Source organism: Pantherophis guttatus, chromosome 1, assembly GCF_059756535.1.
Source record: "Pantherophis guttatus breed Tessera chromosome 1, ASM5975653v1, whole genome shotgun sequence".
NCBI lineage: Eukaryota > Metazoa > Chordata > Lepidosauria > Squamata > Colubridae > Pantherophis > Pantherophis guttatus.
Window position 1 is genome coordinate 103630395 of NC_142063.1, and position 17478 is coordinate 103647872.

At 39.8% G+C, this 17478-nt stretch overlaps 1 long non-coding RNA gene across 1 annotated transcript; it reads left to right on the forward strand.

Moving 5' to 3' along the window:
- Positions 1-11952: 11952 nt before the first annotated feature.
- Positions 11953-16682, forward strand: LOC117665237 (uncharacterized). Its single transcript, XR_004591289.3, has 3 exons — positions 11953-12324; positions 16244-16303; positions 16602-16682. It is a non-coding gene; the product is annotated as an uncharacterized LOC117665237 (long non-coding RNA).
- Positions 16683-17478: the final 796 nt, after the last annotated feature.

Genomic DNA, 17478 nt, shown 5'->3' on the forward strand with positions numbered 1-17478 from the left:
ATTTTTTTTAAAAAAAGCTATGTCTCATTTCTGTATATCAACAATCTCTATGTAGCAATAACAGGACATATTTACTACTACTGAGGATTTTACAAGTTTTTACAAAATTTTCAGGATTTTACAAGTTGTCTGCATTGTGGAACAACTTCAAACTGTATTCCATTAAAAGCCTATATTTTCTGTTATCTTGAAAAAGTGGATCGCATAGGCAAAAATGATCATTCTGCCATATAGTCAGTAGTTTCTGTAGGAGATGACCAGGTTGAGCCTGAGGGAAGGGTCAATGCATCTTAAGTCATGAATCCCTTCTTCCCTACAAGAGATCTAAGTCCAGCCCACCTTCAATTCCTTCTACCCTTATCTACCATCAAACTAGTTCAGATTTTTGAAGAAAGCTTAAGCTTGTAATAAATCTTTATACCCATTTGAATTGCCTAGAAGATCTTCTGATTTCCCTGGTACTTGACAGTTTCTGTGACAGTGATATCCCTGCTATATCCTGTATTATTAAGAATAGTAGTCTTTCTCTTATTACTTTTTTTAAACAACAGATTAAGTATCTGTCCTGTTTTATTCAAAACAGATTCTACAATGATTATTAGTCCGTTTTATTGCTGGCATGTTTGGACGGTACCCAAGTCTATGCCTATATTGGATGGTCCCACAATGGACTGCTGTAGAAAATGGTTTGATCTTATTTCTTACAAATCAGTAGAAGTTGGATCAGTTCCAAATGGAGCATTAATTAATGTCAAAAAAGCAGCGTGAGAGCATAATTAATTACAAGGATGTGGATCCCAGCTGTGGAGGTAGATAAAGTCTACATAATTAAAGCTGGTTAACAATGGGAACTGCAATGTCTTTGCAACATCAGAGCTTCAGCTTTAATGTCAAAACAAAATTAACACATACCCAAGAGGTACAGATGTTTAATTAAGAGCAACAACATAGAAATCATTAGGCAACATGTACAGAAAGGACAAAAAAATACAGCATTTTAAACAAATCCTTGCAGAAGGACTTGTGAAAGAAAGCCTGAAAGTGTGTTTTGAAACTTTCATAGTGGTTACAGGGAAATAAACTATAATACAAACAGAGACTGGTGCTGGAAGTGACAATAAAGGTTGCATGACTGTAAAAGTGTCAGGTAATATCGTAGATGTTATTCTGCATTGAGATTCACTAAGTATGCAATATTATTGTCTAGCTAATATGTCAGTTCCATTAAGTAACACCATCTCTACATATTTGCACTGGACTGCAACCTAATAACTTACAATTATTTATATTATGTGTAAAATGAGACTACACTCCTTATATAAGGCCCCGTATAATTCTTGACTTCTATAATATATGAATATTATGGAGGCAATTGAAAACTTTGTGTACCCTTTATGAAACTTGCTAGTAAAGTTTGGGAAACCGAGAAATGATAATAGTGAGCCTTGGGTTTGAGTAAATGCAAGCTATTTAAAATAGTAATTAGTCATGGATAATCAGCTATTGTTTTCCTCAAAGAGATAATGCAATGAGCTTTTCTTGAATTTATTGGAGACAAGTTTAAAAAGGCATTTGGTTTAAAAAACAGAACATTTGCTTAATAAAATTAAGGATATCTGAAAGCCAGCCCCCAACCTGCCTTTTACAATCCAAGTTGAAGGTATTGCTTTGTATGAGAAGGACTTTGGGTTTAGTTATCTATTGATGTATGAAACTGAAACAGATTTTTTAGAAGCACCAGTCAGCCAGGATATGAACAGACCAAAGGACAAAGCTGTCCACCATTGTGTACATAGTCTATGCCAACAAGCGACTCCTAGGAGTGGCCAAACTGATCCATCTCTCTCGCTGACAGTCCTTTTGTCTAATGTGACTGTGGAATGAAGCTTTAAGGCTAGGCAGTAGATAAAAACATACAATTGACCATGTCCAATGACTGACTCAATCATGTGACGTTTCATGTACATAAAAGCATAATTGACACTCTGGTCTTTGCAGATGTTTGGTAATTCATTCAGTTCCCACAATGATATCAGAAAATAAGTCTTGTGAACTGGCAATAACTGTGCTTTCCTCTGATCATGTTCTTCTCATCTCTAATATCTATTTACATGCAAATGGACCTCTGATTTTTGCTTGTCTTTCAAGTTGCTATTAAATTGCCATTGTACAATTAACACAATACAATGTATGAAAGAATGCCTTGTATTTATATAGATTTTAGAGACAATGCTGTATTATACAGAATACAGGGTTTGTTTGGTTTTTAAGAAACAACTACCCTCAACTAATTTCCCCCAGAAAAACCTCAAAGGAAGAGAAGAGATTCTAGGTTCCTGTCAAAGAAATGTAATGGCCCTGTTGATAAAGCTGAAGTATTTTTTCAGCTTGCATATCAACATTTATATTTTTGACAGATTTACTGCATGTTAAGTCCCAAATATGGAACAGTACTATTTTGACAAACTTCCCATAATTTTGGTCCAAGCAGGATTAAGGGTAATCTACTAGAGGAGCTGAAGATAGCATGGACAAGATCTTGTAAGACTTAGACTAATGGGACCCTCGGTTATATCAGGATTTGTCTGGATCCTGAAAGATAGAGTAAATAAGTGGGTGTTGGAGGAAAGAAAACATATAACATTAGACATTTCAACTTAAACTACTATTGGTGTCAGAATAATCACCTAAAGGGAAAAAACTTTGAGTTGTTAAGAGACTGTTAATACCTGGTGTATCTGCATAAGAGTGGTTACCTGGATGTATTTTTCTTCTAGTTTGGAAAGAGGTGGTGGTACAACCAATGCTGGATGTTAGACAAAAGGAATGCATTTTTTAAAAAATGACACTTTTTTTTAGTGTCATTGGACTGGGAGGTGCTATTTTGCTATTGTGACAGTAGTCCTTCCAAGAGAATAGCCAATGATATCAGACAGCAGTAGTAGCAAGCTATTGCTTACAACTCTTTCATTGTCTCCCATGTTTTTTATACTCCAGAAAGTTATCTGGAGAAGTACTGTAGAGTATATGGTCATCAATATGTGAATTGTGTAACTAACTATTCTTTCCACAAATTCCAGAAATAGAAGTCAAGACCTAAGTGAAGGCATGAGATTAGAAAGTTGGGCTAAGGAATAGGAATGAATACACAATCTAAACACAATAAAATATTTTCTTTGGGGTTGAATTTGATCCATATTTGTACAGTCAGTGTGTTTTGCATAAGATTAAATGGATTAAAGATCCATTTTTCAGTTTAGGGGTACATGTAGTCCTCACTTATCAATGGTAGTCGGGACTGGGAGCTTTATCACTAACAAGTCATGGTCATAAGGCATAAAGTCACTGTGTGATTTATGACGGCAGTTCTGGCAATCCAAGTTGCTTTCATTAGATGAATGTCATGCAATTGTAGTGTCCTAAGATCACATGATCATCATTTGCAACCTGTTGGCATTTCCATTGACTTTGCTTGAAGGAAGTCAGAAGTGAAGGTCACGAATGGTGATCGCATGAACGTGGGATGCTTCGACATGGCAATTGTAAGCCAGTTGCTGAGTGCCCAAATTATGGTCATATGGCCACAGGGATGCTGTAACAGCTTCAACTATGAAGACCTGTAGTAACTACCCCTCATTCAGCGCTGTCGTAACTTTGAGCAATTGCTGAATGAGTGGACATTAAATGAGGACCACCTATACTATAAAATCTGTTCTTTTTTTGAAGTGAAGTTGAGGAAATGACCAAAAGCACATTTTCCTCCATCTTAGAGTGCCACATGAGTACTGTTTAGTTATGATATGGCCTTCCTGGGCGGTCAATTTATGCTTTGCGTTCAGAATGAATTATTGCAATGTGGAGCTGGTTCTGATTTTGCACCCTTATCCTAAGCTACAGGCCATTTTCTCCCATATTATTTAGCCTCCTTCCATAGGTCATTCCCCTGCCTCCTCAGTTTAGCACATGCTATCTATGAAACATTATGAGGGTAAATTGGTTTCAAAAACGTATTTGATGCTTAGTAAGCACACAACAAACTGTACATTATAATATTTGCTGTGTTTAGAATGTGATTGTAGAACCCTGGAATTGCAGGAGAAATAGATGCTAGGAAGGTCACATATTTTTGAGAATAAAGAATATGGCAGTTCCAGTCTCTCTTGCTGTCACATTTTTCATCCAGTTTTTGGACTGTATAGTTTTACAGCTTTGTTGCCTCACTCCTGCATGCTTAATGTAACTCAAAAGAAAGCATGTGGTTATCCCTTGGCACATTTCCCATTCTGTAATCAATTTCATAATCTGATTAATTGTGAAACGAGAAGTACATAATATAATTGATTTCATTATCCTTTAATTTCACAGTGCCATTTAAAACATCCCCCCAAAACATCCCCCATCGCTCATAAATTTTAACAGGAAAATGAAACAGTTGGTTGATGGGAAATTAGCATCAGGAGGATGCATTTCATGGAATCTATGAGCGAGGCAGCCATGTCACAGATAGAATAAAATCCCTCTGTAAACTTGCCCTGGGCTTTTGAATTACTTTTCTCAGAGAGATCTATTTGGTTCCCTCCCCACTTTCTTGGTGTCTGCTCCATTACTCCTCCCCCTTTGTTTCTTTGTTTCATAAGTTATTTATGTAAAAAAGTTGTTGTTATTCTGCATTTCAGTTCTTTACTTTTCTTCTGCTATTTTTATTTTCTCGGATGGGCCCTGCATCTATTACTGTTTCCCTGTGGTCTGTGTTTAATTGAATGTCTCACTAAAAATAGACTTGCAAGGCAGTTCTGATTTGTTTTGACGGAGTCCTGGTTGTTGTAATTTTGCCCTGACGATTCAGATGCACAGGTTGTCAAGCAACCTCTCTTTTACCTGCTCCAGAATTCACCAAGAAGCCTTTTTGGGCTGTTGCAAATTCTGCCAAAAGGCTGTAGAGGAGAGTGGTAAAACGAATCAGCTTTCTTTCAATGTAAGAAGTAAATGCCTTGTTTTTCAAATTTCACATTAAGGTGAAGGTCCTCTTCAAAGGTCAGGGACAGCCTGAACCAAAAACCATTTTGGCTGCAAAATGGTTCCTGGGCCTCAGATTGATCCTCAGTGGCAGCCATAGCCAACCAAGTGCTATCCAGATGCACAGGAGAGCAACTCTTGTTTTCCACAGCAGCCTCTGCTCCATTTCCTGTTTCTCTTCATGGCTAGAAACAGCTTTGAGGAAGTCATTTTCCTCAGGGGAAGGGAATGGGGGAAAAGAGTTTATTTGTTTTTGCTCTTTCCCTCTGCTGTGGCTATGATACAGTTGGGACACTATCATCCACGTTAGCTGCTACATTTAGACAAAGAAAAAAATGTTATCAGATGTAGCCATTCTGTAGATATTACAGAAAAATGCTCAGAGTCAAAAAAATAGTTACGTGATTTATTAATGCATTCTGTCTGTTTTTACTGCAGAAATCGTTAACACTATGCATAGACGTTGTTTTTCCTCCCAAACATCCCTATAACAATGGCCATTTTCATATTTCTATTTCAGTTTAAAAAAACAACAACAGAATTTGAAAAAGAAAGAAAGAAACAATGAAGATATCTATGGAGATTCTCAATCATCCAGGTCATGGTTGTCCCAAAGGTAGTGCTCAAAAGGCAACTGGACTTTCTTGGTTGTTTCCTTGAAAACATTTCTCATCCAAGAAGAATAGAAAAAGCTTCTTGGATGAGAAGCAAAACATTTTCAAGGAAAAAAAACCAAGAAAGTCTAGTTGCCTTTTGAACACCACCTTTGGGACAAACAGTGAAGATATTTTCAGATCAACAATCAATGGTAAAAATACCCGCAATTAAAAATATGAGACAGACTAGCAGTTGGTAGGGGAGCAATGAAGGCCTAGGATCAATGGGTTTCCCTGTGATGCTCTATGGAAAAAGCAGGATAGAAAGAGCATCGGTGTTTGGACTTCAGCGCTGGAGAAAACTCTAGAGCAGGGGTCTGCAATCTTGAACACTCAAAGAGCCATTTGGACTCGTTTCCCACAGAAAAGAAACACCGGGAGCCAATAATTTAACAACTGGTGTGACTGGGTGGGCGTGGCTGACTCAACGTCACTCATTCCCATGCAGTCACATGACACCCCCCCAGCCACGCCTACTCAGCTGGTCATTAGGACAGAGAACTGGTTGTTAAATTATTTGCCATGCCCAGCCCAGCCCCGCCTCACCCTCCCCTCCCAGCCACTTCTTGCCACACCCAGCCTTGGGTGTGTTGTTCACCTTTTTCTCTCTGTCTCTCTTTCTCTGTCTGTCTCCCTTTCCCTCTCTCTTTCTCTCTTTCTCCCTCCCTCCCTCCCTCTCTATCTCCGTTTCTCTTTGTCTGTCTTTCTGTCTCTTGTCTCTTTCTCTCTGACGCTGCTGCTGTTGCCAAGGGTGAGTGGGGTAGGGCCGCATTGTGGTGCCGCATTGTAATGGGCTCCAGGAGGATGAGGGGACTCCATCCCCCCCATTGTGAAGTCTGCTAAATTTCACTGTGCTGCGCAAGGTGCTGTGCAAGGTGCTGCAAGAGCAGCGGGCAGGCCATGGAGGCAGCAACAACTGCAAGTCTGAAGCGGCTTATAGTTCCGAGACCGAAGCGGTGGGAGGTGAGGCCTGCCTTGAGTGCAAATGTGCCGTGACAAAGGTGGAATGCTGTTGCCGTGCAAAGACAAGTACAGGGTCACTTCGCTGCTGCTCTGGAATATGGAGCGAGTCTCATCCCCCGCTGTCACCCTTATCTTCTCAGGCCAGGCGAGGAGTGACTGGGAGGGGCAGGGAGGGGCCAGCCAGTAGTGGGATCAGCCAACAGGGAGCCGCAGCAGAGGGCTGAAAGAGCCACATGTGGCTCCAGAGCCATGGGTTGACGACCACTGTTCTAGAGAATACCACAGAGAGTCAAGAAAACAAACAAAGGGACCATTGAACAAAGTCCAGAGTTCTCAAGCAGAAATAATCAGGATCAAATTATTGTATTTTGGACACATTATGTGAAGTCTTCTCTTGAACAGTCTATACAGATAATGCTGGGAAATGTGGAAGGAAAGAGAAAAATAGGATAGTGCTGTTATGGCAGCAGTCAGTGCTTCATTGGAAAACCTGAAGGATTAGGTTGGGGACAGATCTATCTATGCGATTACTAAGTGTTGACAATAGCATGATGGCACATAGTTCATTAATAATTTTGTTTATATATAGTATATATATGGAGTCATGAATTGTATATAAAATAGTCTAGTCCAGTAGTGCATGATCTTAGGGCTACATGTAAATCCTAAAAGATTTAATGCAGTTTCTAGAGAGCTCTCAAATTTATAGTAAAATGCAAAGTCTCCTCAAATTCAAGCTTGTCCATACATTTTTTTTTTTTTTGCTAACAATACAGTGGGTTGCTCTAGATCAGGGGTGTCAAACTCATGCCGTCACAGCAGCATCATGTGATGTATCGGGACTTTCCTCCCTTTCGCTAAACTGGGCATGGGCGTGACCAGCACGTGACGCATCTAGCCCATAGGCCGGGAGTTTGACAGTTCTGCTCTAGAGAGTTAGCAAGATAATTTTGAGGGAAATAGGCAGTATTATTATCTACACAAAGAGGGCTACAACATACCTTAAATCCTGGGAAGCAAGATAGTATTTAGAAGAGTTTTGTGCAGGTACTCCCTGATTTGCTGGATATAAGAGGGAATGTAGGTAAATTCTGTATATAATTTATATATTACAAAAACTCTTGCTCTCATGACCTTTAATTGGGCAAAATGGTGCACCACAAGGCAGCAATTATTGAACCAAGATACCTCAAATGGGCTAACTTACAGAATGTGTCCAAAATCTGGGACCCATGACTCCATTAAATTTGGGGAAGTTGTGGCTTCTTCAGTGCTACTAGCTGTTGCTGCACTATTTGGCTGTTGCTATGGTAATCTCATCTTCATATTCAGTATTTCTTTACAGTTTCCCAGTCAGTCTCACAATCCCATATTTCCTCACCCACCCAGCAGTGGCCACTTCCCTGCCTGCTGGGAAGGGAAGGGAGATTTTCAATGCTTCCTGCCTGTTTCTCACAAGGAAACTCAATGGAGAAGTCAGTAGGAAGTCAGAAGTCACTCCTGCTCTCACTGTTTTTTTGCTCATTCATGATCATTCTGTTTCTCTCTGTAATGATGTCCCAATAGGGCATGGGTTGTTTAGTTAATATAATAAAAACACCATATAGTTCTACTTTTCCTATGGAGTCTTTTTCTTGATCTTGTCTGCATGAGAGGACAGTTACTGCTTTGTCCTGCTTGCTTTTCTAACTTTCTAGCCTAACCTGCATGCCAGAGGCACCTGCACTGTGTGTGTCTGTGGGTGTGTGTCATACAATTGTGGCATCCACAATTGCAAGGTTGCAAGATTGATTTTTTGTATCCCCCTCCTTTTTTTCGTGGAGCCTGTACTACATGTGAATATTACCCAAAATTTGAGAAATGAAAAATTACAGTAATTTGTTATTAAATAAATTATGAATTGAATTATTGAAAAAATAATTTCTTTCTTCTGTGGATTTCCAGAGATATTTCTGTGTTTGCATATTGTAGCAAATCCAAAGAAGTATGTTGTAGTGTCTTAATTAATGGATTAAATTTTGAAGATGATACTTCACCAAATGACTGTATTACCCTATGACTATCATTAAGTGTTGTACCTTATGATTCTTGATGAACGTATCTTTTATGTACACTGAGAGCATATGCACCAAGACAAATTCCTTGTGTGTCCAATCACACTTGGCCAATAAAAAATTCTATTCTATTCTATTCTATTCTACATTCTCATTGATATAGGAAAACAAGTACTGTACTAAAGAAGTAATTAATAAATAGTAATTTAACATGGTGCTGTCACATTTCCTGTGCGTTATTATGCTTCAATTTTATTATTGGATATATAATTGGTAAATAGTGTTTATAAAGATTGCATGCACTCCCACACACCTGTTCCAAAATATTATTCCATGCATTATCCTGGATGTGGATCGTGATAGTCTATATTACAATTCATTTATTAATTTTTAAGGAACCTCAAGAAACCATTAGCTCTGGGAGTCATATCATTGAATTTCTTGTCATAGACAAAAAACAACAACCACCAGGGATGGGGCCATTTTGGAAGAAATTTCCACAGGCTTAAGCTAATGCATTTTGCTTTTTGGCCATATGAACTTTTTTGGTCATATATTGTCTTTAATAGATTAAAATTGTTACCAGCAATGACTTGCATATAGAAGTCTACATGAAAACAGAACTCAGTAGTAAAATAAAATGCTACTTCACTTCTTTTCATTCTGACTGTCCCTTTTGCCTTCCTCCGCCTTCTGGTCTTTTGAGTAGTGTGTAAATGTGTGAGCAAGCCCTGTTGTTAATTGCAACTTTTAAAACTCTAGGTGCATTAGGAAGAATATAATTTTTAAAAACCAAATAAGTCCTAGGTTCAGATGTATTAAACCTCTACTGGCTACAACTTCAGTTTAAATAGTTCTGTACTTCTTTTCACTATTGTCATTTTGGATAGCTCTAACTTAGCAAACTTTCAGCAATATGTCCTGCCAGGCTCAAAGCAGCATTTCTAGCATTCAGACACAATGGCTGTAGCTCTGCCCCATAGCTGAAAAGGTTTTCTTTTTTTTTTTCTGGCAAGAAGTCAAATTGGGAAATTTCTCTTTGCAGGAAGACGGAGTTAACTGTGTTTATAATACTGAAATTAACCCTGTGCTTGCTGTTGAGAAGGAGAATAATGCCGGTCATGTTTTTTATTAAATAACTTTTTGGGATTTTTTTTTTTACTAACTGTATCTGAAACTTTATTTATATTATTTATTTGTAGATTTATATCTTGTTTTTACTTAAGGAATGTATGTAACAATTCTCATAGAGCAAGAGTTTCCAAATTGTGAGGTGATTCTGTGTTTTAGGATATGAAATTTTTAGAAAAAAGATCATATTGAATGGACAATCACATTGGAAAGATGTGCGTGTGTGTTCATCAATCATATTGGGAAGATGTGTGTGTGTGAGTGGACTGATGGAAGAGCTGATGTAGTGGTTGGGACAACTCTGAAAAGATCTGCAGGTGTGCAGCAGGGATATTGGGACAGGAATGGCAGATGAGAAGATCTGCAGCCAATTATTGAGAAAAGGGTGTGCGTGTACATGTTCACAAAATGGTGGCGAGAGTGGACAGGCATCTCCTGCAGTAATCTAAATTTCCATCAGTCTTGGGCAGGGGACTCCTGGGGGTTCGACAGGGTTTGGGCCAAGGATCGCAGGGGTTCGGTGTACCCTCAAATGCCACCCCTGTCTGGCCACTCCCACCCCTCCCCTCCCAGGAGTTTCCATGCAGCCCGTTCATCATTCCAGGTAAGTGCAGGGGCCACACAGAGGGCAAAAAACGGGCCTACTGGAGGTTCCGGAAGTCCAGAAACGGGCCTGTTTCCGGCCTCTGGAGGGCCTTCGGACCCAGGGGGAAACTGTTTTCGTCCTCTCAGAGGCTTGAGGAAAGCCTCCGGAGCCTGGGGATGGTGAAAAATGGGCCTCCCAGAAGTTCCACAAGTCCAGAAATGGGCTTGTTTCCAGTCTCCGGAGAGCCTCCGGACCCCAGGGGAAGCAGTTTTCGCCCTCCCGGAGGCTCGAGGAAAGCTTCTGGAGCCTGGGGAGGGTGAACCCCCCCGCCATGGTGCAAGTGGCTAACTAGGCCACGCCCACCATGGCCACGTCCACCCAGCAACAGGGCAGCAAACCCGTTGCTAAAGGATCTGAAGCCTACCCCTGGTCTTGGGTGGTACACACAAAACTAGACTTCCTTCCACTGTGATTTAATCAATGGATCCAGCACAAGCTGCACAGACACTTTATATGCTTGTGGATAAGCTGACCCTTTCCGCAGTTTCAACCTTACCTGGGATCAGGCTAGCAAAGAGGAAGTGTGCCCTCTTGAAAGGCCAGGGAGACAGACAGAGTGGAGGTCAGGGGTGTGACTAAATCAGGCATGAGGCTGGTGCAGATTTGACAAGAGGCTGGAAGGGAGTGAAGGGAACAGCTGCTGCAGCAAGAACAGAAGAATGAAGGATGCTTTCAGAGGACCACATGCCTGGGAGTGTTTCTATTGATCTAAAGATAACGGGAGACTTTGAGAAGTCTCCCCTGCATCTGATAGGACATAGAAAGCCTTTGATGACGTCTTGCTCCTAAAGCTTGGGATGGCCCTAGGAGATTGCAGGGCTGAGTTTCAATCATTCCAATTTCCCAGACAATGTGAATCTTAGGAAACAGGCCATCCGTTCTTTGTCCCCCATACAAACTTGGATCCTGCTGCCTGCATCTCTGCATCGGTCTTGCAAAAGCGCAGAGCGATGCTCATGCAGACGGCTGCTACGAGGGTTGCTTTCCTTCCGTTTGGCTGCTGAGATTCCCCTAAGACGGAGTAAACACATAAATCAGCTGCCACTCAACTCCTCTTCCTCTCTCCGCCCCTAACACTCCCCCTCTCCCCCCCACCCCCGGCCAAGGGCTGCGTTGCAATGCTGCCAATTGGAAAGGCTTGTCGAGCCACCATCTCCATCAATTCAAAGCTTTGTCAAGGAGGGGCGAGTTGTGAAACTGTTTCTCCTAAGGCCCTGGCCTTATCATTCTCCAGCAGATGCTTCGGTCAGCCATTGGACATTGAAAACATAGAACCAAATGCGGTGAGACAATGGCTGCTGGAGGGGGGGGGGAACCAAATGCTCCCAGATATGGCCAATTTTGGAATAACCAAGCAGCAAAAGCTCAGGGCACAACAATAGTGGGGCAAAGAATAGAGGCAAGTAAGGAGGCCTGACTCGGAATGAGGCCGAGAGCTGCACATGCTGCTGTTACCGTAGAAACTAACCCCGCCCCTGAAGAGGCTTGCCAGGCTATTGTTTGTGGGACACAAGATGTGTCATAGACCAGATGGTCGTGTGCTGTATAACTCAGTTATCTGAGAAGACAGAGTAAAGGAATGTGTGCTAAGGGAGAGCAGGGCACCATCTGTTCCACTTTTTTTTTTTCCTTGTGGCCAGAAAGGGACTTTAAAAACAAAAGTGGCCTCTTTGGTTATAATATCCCATTTTCATTTTGCTAATTTTACCACCGGGACTTGGCCCAGGTGAATTGCATTTCAGGGCAGGAACAATTAGCAAGTGTTTATCTTCCTAGCTCTATCATTTAGAAATAAAATGCCTCTGAGACCTCCTTGGTCATTTACCATTCAAAACCACAAAGGTATTTTCACCAGATGGTACGGAAACATCCGATTTCTCTCTCCCTTCTCTCCAGAAATGTTCCCTTTTTAAAGCTATTTACATATCGAACAATGGGAAGAGCCATTTCTTCTCCTTAGGCCGTTGGGGAGTTTTAGAGATGCCAGAAAGAAGAACAGCAAAAAAAAGAGAGAGGTAGGGGCGGGGTGGGGGTGGGGGAGAAAAGCCAGTAAGACATTAAATTATCAATTTGGATATCTCATGAAGAAGAAATGCCAAAAGGTAAGCCTCTTGCTTATCTGACCTGTACAGCAGTGGTGGAAATCCAATTTTTTTTATTACCAGTTCTTTGGGCATGGCTTGGTGGATGTGGTGTGGCTTGGTGGGGGTGGCAAAGGAAGGATACTGCAAAATCTCCATTCCCATCCCATCCAGGGGAAGGATACTGCAAAATCCCCATTCCATCCCCACTCTTGGGGGAAAGATATTGCAAAATCTCCATTCCCACCCCACTCTGGGGTCAGCCAGAGGTGGTATTTGCCAGTTCTCTGAACTACTCAAAATTTCTGCTACCGATTCTCCAACTGTGCAAAATTTCCGCTACTGGTTCTCCAGAATCTGTCAGAACCTGCTGGATTTCACTGCTGTACAGTGAAATAAACCAATAAGGACAAAATTCTGCTGGCTTGCAGGAGAAGGGGGAACAACTGAGTTTACTGAGGTATTGATCAAGTCTCCTCAGTTTCCTTAAATGGAAAAGAAAGCAACAAATTCCAAGTTTGGAGCTGTGAAATCATGAGTAATGGGGAAAGAGTGGCTAGCTGTTGCCCTGCAAATGTTTGTCAAGCAGTTCACAAGAATTCACACTTGACTATCAGCAGGTGAGTTATAAATGTTGTATATCACTTCCACATCTGCTGGTGCCTGTGGCTGCAGAAGCTGTTGTGAGAGAGCTGAAGAAGCTTCTTGGATGAGAAGCGAAACATCTTCAAAGAAAAACCAGAAAGTCCCGTTGCCTCTTGAAAAAGCACCTTTGGGACAACCATGACCTGGATGACTGAGAATCTCCATAGACTCTTGTGAGAGAAAAATATGACTTTGAATTTTGCTTTTCAGTCACTACATTGTAATCTGAAGCAAGGAATAAGCTAGCCCTTACATGGGCCAAAGGTGTACATCTACTTTAGGCAAATTTTAATTGGAACCAAAGTATTGACAAATGATAGTTATAAAAAAAAAATCTTGGCAAGGTTTGATCACTTTTACTCAACAAAACTGCTTTTCACACCTGCTTTTGTAGCAGTCTGTATATATTTTTCAATATAAGCTTTTTGTTTTAAGGAAGCAGGATCATAGCTTTTGGACTTGTAGAAAACAACTTGACAATAAAACAAGTGAGATAGATATAAAATTTGATGGCTTATAGCCCAGCTGGACAACTCGTGTTAAAAGACTTGGCCCCTTGTTTTTAAGTTCCTTTTTAGTTCATTTAACATCTGTGAGACAATGTTATTACTTTAGTTTTGTGAATTAAATATTTGAGTGAACCATTGTATAGTGAAGACTACTAGCTACTCCGATCAGGACCAAGAGAGTTTTGGGGAATCTCTGTTACAAAACACTGCACAAGATAATTAATTAAAACACATTAGACACATAAGACATTAAAACACAACCGTTCACAAACTAGGATAAACATGATAAAAATCAATTGAAGAGACCTTTGTTATTGGTCAGAGTGCTCTGCCCTTGGAGCACCCTGATAAGACCTAAAGGCCTGCCAGTTGAGAGTGAAAGGCAGGAGATGCCTGTTGGTTTGGTTTTAATGAGCGAAAACGCTTTCATCCTATTGTTCTCAGTGGGAGCTAATTTATTTAGATTAGTCAAAAGGCTGTGTAAATGTGTTCCCAGGTAGAAGTATGGCAGAGAGTTGAATGGGTTGGAATGAACTTTCACATGCAGTCTCTTCCACCCCACCTTTTTGTTCAGTCCCCCTTTGTGGGGGGGTGCTTTAGAAGTTTGGGATTGCTAGCATTAAAAAAGAGCCAACTGATGAGGTAGACACTTGGGTCTGATCTCAAAAACCACTCTGTGCGGTTGGCACCCTTCTGGGTTCTGAAGGGGAAAGCTGCTGAGCCCTGTAGCCCTCTTGATAAGTTCCAAGACATCAGAGTGGCCCCTAAGGCAAAAATATATATATATATATAATTTGGAGAATTAGGCCATAAGTAGCTCCATAAAAACTTGTCCATATTTTAAAATTTCACCCAAAGGCAGAGTGAAAATTTAAATATGCAAGTTTGTCTGGAAGCTGGATATATTTTTATTTTCTTTTTGATCGTATGAAGTATAGAAAGCTGCTTTGCAATGTACAAAGCATATTTTTCAATGTAGAAATCAGAAAAGGCTAGCTAAGAATGCTAAGTAAATATGAGAAACGTGCATCATATAACTACATAAACCACCTGTTTTCTGTGTATGTGTATCACACTTGACAGAATTTAATAGGCAAAATAGGTTTCTACTGCCTAAGAAATATAATTACATATATGGAATGTAATTAAAGTTAAATACATCAATTAATTTTAATAGTCCTAATTACAACTAAGTGATTAATTACATTAATTAAAATATCAAACTTTAATATAACAAGTCTGCTGAAAAGGGTGGCATCTTAAGTTCTGCTACTACTTCTCTTAAACCTCCAGGAACATTGCCCTATCCACTATTGATCCATCCATTGGGTCATTCCTATCTTTATTGACAGTTCCTTCTATTCTAATTCAATTAACTAAATCCAGATAAGTGAATATAGGACTGAATCTCAAACTGCGCAGAGCTGTGCTACAGTGAACAGTTATTTCCTTGCATATGAATGTTGGCTTTGTCTGGAGCCCATATCATTCAGTCATCTCTAGTTCAAATTAAATGTCATAAAGATTCCAATTGTAGTTTACAAATATCAAATCAAACTATCTAAATCAGGTTGATTAATCAGCTTTTTAAAAATATAAATAGATGGGAACTTTATTGCCCTTAAAAAAACAACGAAGATTTAGAAAAAATAATATTGAGGGCAATGTTAAGGTATAAGCTACTGGAAACAGGTGTTTTATCATTACTGTCTGCCAGATGGTTGGTTGCAGAAGAAAAACAACAGTTTTCGACAATGGCTCTCAAGCCAAATTGAAAGGCAAAAGCACCAGTTGCACTCCCATAGAACACACTATGGCACTCGAAAAAGATGCTGCTTGCTTCTAAACCATTGGCTTCTCAGCAAAGACTGTGGAGGACTGCTGATCTGAATAATGCTGCACCTGGCCAAGTGATTTAGCAGAAACCCAACCAAGGGGGCTAGAGAAGCTTTGTTTGCTTTGTTCTGAGGGAGCCTGCTTGGAAAGCCAAGGTTGGATTAGCTCCGGCTAAATCCTTGGGCATTTCGCCAGAGCAACTCTAACACCAATAGGAGGAAAATCTACTAACTCTCCAAGATTTCAGGGCTGACTTTAGTTATTCATTTTTTCCATGCTCTTCATATAGTAGAGAGCAAATGCCAAATATCAAACCAGCACCCCTTCCCTTTAGGCCATACCTGAAAGATTGAAAAATATAGGGATACAAATACAGTAGAGATCCATAAAAAATGTGTGGTTATTTTTATAACTCTGTGCCCAGTTCTCTTGCTTGATTTCTTATATTTAAGCCTCATTTTCTTTCTCTTCCTTCAATAGGAAACCATTCTGTATTGCCCCAGGTTTTATGTATTGGAAGTTTTTAAAAATGTAGCTAGAATATTTATAAACATTCCATAAAACTCAAAGGAACTAATAACCTCTTTTCACTATGTTAAGCTTTATACCATACATACAATAGCAGAAGTAGTTACTAAACTTACAGACTGATCTTAGCTCTTTTTGTTTTTGTCTTTATATTTTATCTTGTATGTGGCTAAACTAGAACCGTCACTGTTTTGTACATACAGAACATAACCAATGAGGATATTTCTGCTGGCTGAAGGTAAGTGAGGGAGAAGGGGATTTTTCAGCCCCTACTTTCTGAAATCCTTGTGTTATCTAAAATCTGCCCCAGAGGAAGGGTGAAGGGGAGAGTTCTGCATAAGTCTGCATACCACACTAAATTAAAATCTGCTTGGCTAGTTCGTGGTTCCATAAAATTAATTCTGTAAATTATGTTTAGTTCATGTTGTGTGCACAAATCTTTTGGCATAGTGTGGGAGGTAGAGCTGGATTTGCTGGGGGCAGGGGGAGTGACAGAAACTACCTTATTGCTTTTTTATTTGCAAAATTCTTCATAGGATAAAATTTCTTCCTGCAAATGGAAGACTGTTCATTGATGGAACAGAAACTCCAACTCCAAGATGTTCTTTATCATTCCTACAGGAAGCAGGCTGAAAAGAGTGCCTAAAAATCTATTCACTGGAACAAAGTAGATATCAAGAATAGAACAAGGCTCTTGGTTGCTATGTCTATATCTAACGTCCCCAGTGGGTCAATAGGATAAAAGGTGCAAGATGCAGATACTTTTGAGTGACATCTCTAATAAAGTATATGAATCGTATATTGGATTGCAACATGCTGTGTTGCTGGTTTATTGCAGCACTTCAAATACACATAGAATAAATCTTTGTTCTGTTATTTATATTGCAATTGCATTTATGTGATAGTTAATCCCATTTTAAAAACTCACTTACTCTTGCATGAAATTCAGACTAAATGAAAGTACAATTCCTGTCCTATATTTTATTAAGAAATTAACAGCTTAAAATTACAATAGTGAACATTATTTTTTTTAAAAAAAATAGACTGAAAATCTTAACAGTTCTCCTTTGATTTCTTATAAAATATAATGCCCTGAAATAATTCCCATTTACATTTTTAAAAAGTTTGTATATCCTTCGAAATGTATGTACTGTACACTGGAAGAATAGATAAATTCTAATATATTTAAAATTCCATGTAAGGAGGATTAAAAGATGCTTTGCTATCTGGAAGAAGATAATGAAATGTGTACAATCAAGCACAAAAAGCTATGAGGTGTATATTTTGGTGCACAGGTGAAGCAAAGTGACTGGATTGCCACAGGCAGTGGATTTGGGGGAACTGTTTGGGATACCAGAGCCCAATAGATTTGGTTCATAAGACGCAACCTGGGAATTCTTCTGCACAGGTCCC